Source organism: Nicotiana tomentosiformis, chromosome 8 (assembly GCF_000390325.3).
Source record: "Nicotiana tomentosiformis chromosome 8, ASM39032v3, whole genome shotgun sequence".
NCBI classification, from domain to species: domain Eukaryota; kingdom Viridiplantae; phylum Streptophyta; class Magnoliopsida; order Solanales; family Solanaceae; genus Nicotiana; species Nicotiana tomentosiformis.
This window is the reverse complement of record NC_090819.1, coordinates 54,738,661-54,747,368: the sequence shown is the minus strand read 5'-3', so window position 1 is coordinate 54,747,368 and position 8,708 is coordinate 54,738,661.

The following is an 8,708-nucleotide window of genomic DNA, read 5'->3' as shown; positions in this document are numbered from 1 at the left end:
TAATTTTAGAAATCAATTAAAGTAAAATATGATAACTATTAAGAATAGTAAAGTCCCAAGTGAAACAAAGAGTTTTAACTTAATAGTCCCAAAAGGTAAGCATGTTCATAATTCTTTTATTTAAAACCTTTATGTTACCAACAACTCAACAGTACATGAGATAATGACTTCACGCGGTAAATTCATCTTGAAAATAAATTCACCAAGTAACCACGGAGTCATAGATTGACACATTGAAGTAATACAATAATTCACGTAGGATGCATGACTCACACAAGAAGTCGACATAGTTCCAATGCTAGAATAACAACTGAGGTTTACTTTACTTTCATAAATTATTACAACATATTAACTCGTTGCGGCGTGCAACCCGATCCCTCACAATAATAACATTATCCGTTGCGGCGTGCAACCCGATACAACACAATAATAACAATATTCGTTGCGGCGTGCAACCCGATCCCACCTATATCATATCATCTGTCCTTATTGCTCCTGCTCATATCATTTCATTACCGTTGGGCGTGCAACCCGATCCTCAAACAATATGAATTAAGCAAACAAACTACAACCAGCTACGATGTATCACAAACTTAAAGAAAATAAATAAATAAACAAAGAAGGTCACATATGGATAAAATAGTTACATGAAGACTCACATAGTCAAATAGCAAGTAGTGGCGGTTCATGAATTAAGGTACAGTTACAAAGAATCAATTAATAGTTAAGGCACGTAACAGATAAGGCATGAATTCAACAACTAATTGCAATTAACAATTAAAGCAGGTAAGGAGTAAACTTGGCAATAAAAGATAGAACATGTACTAACAACTTCAAGTAAGGCATGTAAGAGCAAATTCATCAATGAAAGATATAACATGTTGTGACAAATACAATTAAATGCATGGAAAAAGTCTAAGTCTACACTGGCCAAATACCCTATATAATCCCGTGTACACACTCGTCACATCGTGTACATGGCTTCCACATGACAAAAAAATAGCACAAACGACTCAAATCCTAAGGGAGTAGTTCCCCCACACAAAGTTAGGCAAGATACTTACCTCAACTAGGCCAACTCAACCCTCCGAAATAGCTTTTGCCTTAAAATTCGCCTCCACGTGGCTCAAACCTAACCAAAAATGACTTAATATTATCAAATAATGCAAGAAAAACCAATTAGAATAAATAATGTTATGATCTTTATATTTTCCCCAAAAAGTCAACAAAATTCAATGTCGGGCCCGCCTTGGGTTTCGAATCCAAGCTTACCCGAGCGAAGCCCGAACCTATACAAGCTCACACGAATGGAAACCGACTCAATTAGAGTCCGATAGCTCAACCAATTCGCTGAAACATCGCTTTTGGGTGTTCATAGCCCAAGAGTCTAACCCACACTGGTTGGGTCCCACATCTCCCGAAATACTCCTCCAAAACTCGCCAAATTCGAGTATGTTGTTCTCCTAATATAGGAGAATAAGACCCCAAAAGAAATCGGTAAATAAACGCCTCTAACTCATTTTTAATTTTTAAAATTTAGGACATAACCCCAGATCTAGATTTAAAGAATTAAATGGAGTTTCAATAAAATCATGGATTAAAGCTTAAACCAAGGGAATGAATCAAATGGAAATATGTTGGATTCCAAAACTCATTTTTGATGCCTCCAATGGAATTCTTGTAAAATTCCAGTCACGTTAGGCTTTTGAATCACTCCATTTGACCTTATAACGAAGGAGATATGTTGGTTACAGTATTTGGAAATAGCGCATATTATTAAATACGAATTCAATAGCAATTTCGTAATTAATCTAAAAAAATCTCGCAACACAATTCTTAGTAAAATGACCATAAATTTATCATACGATATCGAAACTTGATGATTTGAGGTTCTATGGTTTCAAAATTATGATACGGATATAATTGTTTAATCGAAATATGAATCAAAGGCTGTTTTCTCAATATGGTGACTTTTATGCTCAAATCCACGTCGAAATCGAAAACAATCACCATACAACCCAAACTTATCCAAAACTCATCGAAATTTAACCAAACTTTGTGGACATGTACAAAATCATCATACAAACTCATTGGAATAATTAAAACAAAATTCCGAGTCCGTTTACTAAAAGTCAAACCTTGGTTAACTCTTCCAATTTAAAGCTTCTAAAACGAGAATCATTCTTCTAAATCAATCCCGAACCGATCGAAACCCGAAACCAACCATACACCCAAGTCATAATATATAATATGAATCTAATCAAAGTCTCAAATCACCGAATGGAATGCTAAAGCTCAAAACGAGCGGTCGGGTCGTTACAATAATATTGCCCGAGCATACTCTAGAGGCATCGCAATATATAACGTACCCCACGGGTCCTTCGGGAAGAGTGAGAACTGTCGCCGAGGTTAGCCTATCCTGTAGCTCTTGGAAGCTCTCCTCATAGACATCGGTCCACCTGAGTTTCGCTTTCTTATGCGTCAACTTCGTTAATGGAGCATCTATGGATGAGAAATTCCCACAAATCTTTGGTAATAGCCTGCTAAGCCCAAAACGTTGCATACTTTGGTTGGTGTTATGTGCCTTGTCCAGTTCTTAACTGCTTAACCTTTTGACTATCGACTTTGATACCCTCACTGGATTCTATGTGCCCAAGAAACGCCACTGTGTTCAGCCAGAACTCGAACTTGGAAAACATGGCTGTAACGACCCAACCGGTCATTTAGAGCATTGGCATTTCGTTCAGCCATTTGAAGTCTTGAGTATCTTCATATGATGTATTATGAATTGTGTGAATCGTTGGTTTATGTTTTCAGGTGATTCGGGATTGATTTGGGAGAATGATTCTCAACTAGGAAGCTTAAAGTCGGAACAGTTGACCAAGTTTAACTTTTGTGTATTTGACCCCGGATCGAAGTGTTGATTGTTTCGTTATGTCCGGATGGTGATTTTGGACTTAGGCGTATGCCCGAATTTTCATTTGAATATTTCTAGAAGGTTTCAGCACTATTTGGCAAAAGTTTGCAATTTGAAGGTTTGGAATGTTCATAAATTTGACCGGGAGTTGAATTTGATGATATCGAGGTCAGATTTTATTTGGGGAATTGTAATAGCTTCGTTATGTCTTTTGGGACTTGTGTGCAAAATTAGGGGGCATTCCGAGTTGATTTGATATGGTTCGGCATGAGTTTTGGAAGTTAAAAGTTCAAAAATTCATTAATTTCTATTTGAGGTGCGATTCATGGTTTTGATATTTTTATGCATGGTTTGAGCCCTCCAGTAAGTCCATTTTATGTTATGGGACGTATTGGTATGTTCCTACGGAGTCCCGAGGGGCTCTGGTGAGTTTCGGATAGGTTTGGGATGTGTTGCGCTCGTTTTTTTTAATGTTAAAACGTTGTTTCTTCAAGCATAAATGGTACCAAATTAAGCAAATGAGATCCAATTTTTATTTTGATTGGAGAATTAGATCCATAACATAATTAAGATCTATAGCCAAAAGAATCATCGAATTTGGACATCGTATGAGGAAATTATGTTCAACTTAGTGTCGGAAAAGAAAACGGGTGCTGGTACTTTGCAGATGCGAAGTTGGGTCCGCATCTGCGTCCCCGCAGGTGCGATAAATGGTCCACATAAGAGGAAATCACATATGGAAATGCGCAGGTGCAAAATTTTTGTCGCAAAAGTGAAATACCTGTGTATAAAAAAACAGACTGCGTTCTTTTGATATTTTGAGTATATCATGAGTTCTAGAGCTCTGATTGAGGTGATTTTTGCGGCGTTCTTCTCGTATTTTTATGGGGATCACTATCTAACTACATTTTTTGTATTTTAATATGATTACAAAAGTTCATTTTTGAATTAATTCATACTTTGATTGGAGAATTGGCATTTTTTATCAAAATCTTTTCTAAAGTGAATAATTGAGTTTTGAACATCGATTCAGAGTCGGAATTGGATAAAATTAGTATGGTTCGACTCGTAATTGAATGGATTGTCGTATTTTATGAGTTTTGTCGAGTTTCGAGGTGCGAACCTGAGTATGACTTTTTGGTTGACTTTGGGCTTTTGATTAAAGATTCGACCTTTATCGGTTGAGTTTGTTTCTTTTGGCATATTTGATGTTCTTGAGTTGATTTTGGCTAGTTTTGAGCCGTTCGGAGGTCGGTATGCACAGGATGGCATTTTTAGAGTATTGTTTGTCTTGCTCGGTATTGGATTCGGCTTGTTCGAGGTAAGTAACATATCTAAACTTGGATTTGAGTGTATTTAACCCTGGGAATTGTGTTATAAAAGATGTATGGAGGTGACGCACATGCTAGGTGATGAGCGTGTGGGTGTACCCAGAGGAAATCATGATTTTAGTCGACTATATTAGACTATGACCGGACTTGATTTGCTGTTATATCTTGTTACATCCATGTTCTCCCTACTTGTTTGATTGTATGAGTTATGAATCATGTTAGAAATCATGTTTAAGCCATATGCTTATTCTGTTTGGACCCACTGAGGTGATCTCTATTGTTGAGTTATTTGCCTAAATTGCAATTACATACTCAGTCATATTCATTCATTTTCATATCATATCTTAGTCTATGTTATAATTTTTTGTCTCATCATGTTATCATTATTTGGGCTGATTCGTATGAGATTTGTGAGTCCGAGAGACTAGAGAGATTGATGACTGAGTTTGGGCCAGAGGGCCGGATTGTGAGTGATATTTATAGGACCAGTTTTATTGATTCATAATTGGGTCAGGGTGCATGTCGCAACAGATTTTATTGATTAACGGTGGGATCGGGCTGCACGCCGCAGCAGGCCATATTGGCTTATATTAGTGCTTGTGCAGGATCCACCCCTCCGGAGTCTGACATACAAGTAGTGAGCGCAGGTACCGAGTGCCAAGTGATTGAGAGTAGCGATTGATTGAGTACTCTGAGAGTGTGAGTACATGAGTTCATCACAGTGATATATTACATTTGACATGCATACTTGGCATGTAGGCATAGAGATACATTTCCTCATGCTAAATGGTATTATGACATTCATGGCTTCACATGCACATTGACATGTAGGCATAGAGATGTATTTTCCTCATGCTATCGGATAATGAAACATATTATCTATTGTTGAAAGCTTTTGGGAAAAATCACAGTTTTCTAATATACTCATATTTTGGTGATCTCGGTGAAGGATTTGGGTTTTACTGTTATACCTGAAAATCCTGCCTGTTTTTCGTAACTATGAACGAGTTGAGCATCATATCTTTGAGTTATTACTTGTATAGCTTTCATTATATTGTTAAGAGTTATTCTTGGCTATTGGTGTTGGACTCTGACTGTTGTCAAGCTCATCACTGCTTTCAACCAAAGGCTAGGTTTGTTGCTTATTGAGTACATAGGGTCAGTTGTACACATACTACACTTCTTGCGTGGAGATTTTGGAGTTGATGTTATTGCATATGGAGGGAGACGGCATTGAAGATCTAACTACATTCCTGTTATTGCTGCCTCTTGTTCTTGGTAGCTTTAGATTTATAAATTTATTTATGTATGTTTTGAACGGATGATTTATTGATTTCATACCAGCTTTGTAAACTCTAAATCTTAGAAGCACATGATTTGTACTACCACTCCTTAGGAAGTTGTATATAAGTTCAGTTATTTCATCATTTATTTTCTCTGTAAATCTCATTTGAATTGGATTGTTGCTAATTGGCTTACCTAGCGGGTTGGGTTAGGTGCCATTACAACTATTTGGATTTTGGGTCGTGACAATGGCGTATAACTTGTGATCCTGGAGGGTGTGTAGCACCTTTCACAAATGCTCTGCGTGCTTTGCCTTCGATCGAGAATACACCAAAATATCATCTATAAACATGATAACGAAGATATCCAAAAATGGCTTGAACACCCATTCATCAGATCCATGAAGGCCGCTGGGGCATTGGTTAGGCCAAAAAGCTGACTTTGGAACATTATCTTCCTTGATTCTCAACTGATGATACCCAGATCTGAGATCGATCTTGGAAAAATACTTAGCCCCTTGCAACTGATCAAACAAAACATCGATTCTTGGAAATGGATATTTGTTCTTGATGATTACCTTATTCAGTTGTCGATAATTATTTACACATCCTTAGCAAACCATCTTTATTTTGAACAAATAGTACTGGGGCTCCCCACGGGGGACTTACTGGGTCGATTGAAGCCCTTATCAAGATTATCCTTCAGCCGATCCTTTAGTTCTTTCAACTCGGCAAGAGCCATCCTGTACGGGGGAATTGATATCGGATGCATGTTGGGTGGCCCATCGATGGCAAACACAATCTCCCTCTCGGGTGGAATACCCGGGAGCTCGTTAGGGAACACATCGAGAAATACACTAACGACTGGTACCGACTGAAGGGTGGGAGGCCTCGCCTTCCCATCTCGCACCCATGCCAAATGGTACAAACATCCTTTCGTAATCATCTTTCGAGCCTTAAGGTAATAAATAAACTTTCCTTTTGGCACTGCCACATCACCCTTCCATTCGACAACGGTCTCTTTTGGAAATTTAAAGCATACAACATTTTTCCAACAATTGATTGTAGCATAACAAGAGGCCAAACAATCCATGCCCATGATGACATCAAATTCTATCATTTCTAATTGATTCAAATCAGCCAATGTATGGTGGTCATGAATCATCACATCACAATCTCAATATACCCGCCTGACTATCACGGACTCGCCCATGGGCGTGGATACTTCGAACGGTTTTCGTAACAATTCAGGTTCTTTACCACATTTACTAGCATAATTAGAATAATATATGACACGGTAGAACCTGGATCTATCGAAGCATACACACTAATGGAAAACATGGATAATGTACCAGTGACCACGTCTAGTGATGAATCTAGGTTTTGCCATCCTAAAAACACATAAATGCAGTTTTGTAGTCCACCGAGGTAGTCACTCCACCTCTACCTCCACCTTATCCAACCAGAGGTTGCATACCTTGCCCATGAGGATGTGATGTCAATGAAGAAGCTATTGGAGATCCCATTGGTGGTATAACACCTGCCCACATTTATCACCGTGCAAAAGCGCATGATATGACCGGGTTGCCCGCATGAATAACACAAATCTGAACCCCGACGGCAATGCCCAAAATGATTCATACCACATCATCCACATTGTGGCATCGGGGGCCTCACCCTTGTAGGATCCCTACTATTTTGCGAATTTTGTCATCGAAAGTTTCGGCCTTGAGTAGAATAAGTGGTCCGTTCTCGATTCTAGCCTTGGGAATGTGATGGAATGTTGGCCGCTGATTTAGGCGAATGCCAAGAAAATGGAGACCTAAACCAGCCTCGAAATTCTCTCGTGTCAACCATAGACTGGGCTCTCTTAGTTCTGTGCATAGGCCTGAATATGAGCAATTTTCATACTCGGATTTAGAGAAGCTGTAGTACACTCATTTATCAAACGTGTTCCCAATATGCCCACAAATCGATGTACCTGGTCACTCATCTCAGCCACCACCGAAGGATCGTACATGGCCAAGGAGTTAAACTGCATGCTATACTCCCGGACACTCATATAACTTGCTCCAACCGCAATACTCTATCTTGTCTAGCTCGGCGAAGTTCAACGGGCAAATACTGATGCAAGAATGCCATAGAGGATTCCTTCCAACTTGCTGCTGGGGTGAGAGATCCCCTAGACAGTTCCCAAGCCTCATACCATATAATATCTATATCCCTCAATCTATAAGAGGCAAGCTCAACAAACTCAGTATCAGTGACATGCGTTACTCATAAATTCTGCTGCATTTGATCTAGGAAATTATGGGGGTCTTTATTTGGATCTGTTCCTGTGAATACTGGGGGTCCAAGTTAATGAAATCCCGAACTCTCATGCTAAATACTCTATTTGCGGTGGCAGGGGCCTGACGTTGGGCTTGAGAGGTCACTAATTGAGTCAACAGCTACATTGCACTTCTCATATCTAAATCTTGGTTCGGAGCAACCGGAGGAAGAATAGGAGGTGCATTACTTCTTTTGTGTTGTTCTGGGGCTGGTGGTGCTATCCCCGAAACCTGAGTTCCATCCCCATCTTGTGGTCCATGTTGATTCATAGGGGCAGGTGGTACCTGGGTGGTACCTTCTACTGCTTTTTCATTCAATCCTTGAATAATTGTCTGACGTCTCATGGTAGGCATTGCTATAAATATAAACAATGTGAGAATTAGAGGCGAAAACTTACGAGTCAACTCTATCGCATGATCTAGATCAGAAAGAAGGGTATTCATCCTAGATATCCTGTAGCCTCCTTCTTATATATACGGTGCACAACATACCCATAAACAAGAATCTACTAGATCCGACTTGTAGACTCCCTAGGACACGACCTCCTCTGATACCATGTTTGTCACACCCCAACCTTGGGAGGTACGACCGACACATGATGCCCGAAGACCCGTGTGAACTGACGTCCATTCTTATCCTCCCTCAACTCTAGAGTTTGGGCCTACGAGGCCTCCACGTAGTAATAATGGAAATCTAAAATATGGAAAGTTGTTTGCAAAACAAACATTGACATTTTATACACATTCGTAATTGTGCCCAACTTGATTATAACGCATTCTTTTACATTAAGCCAAACCCTAGTTTGCAAGCCTCTAAGAGTACCAAAAGAAATATACATATACATGA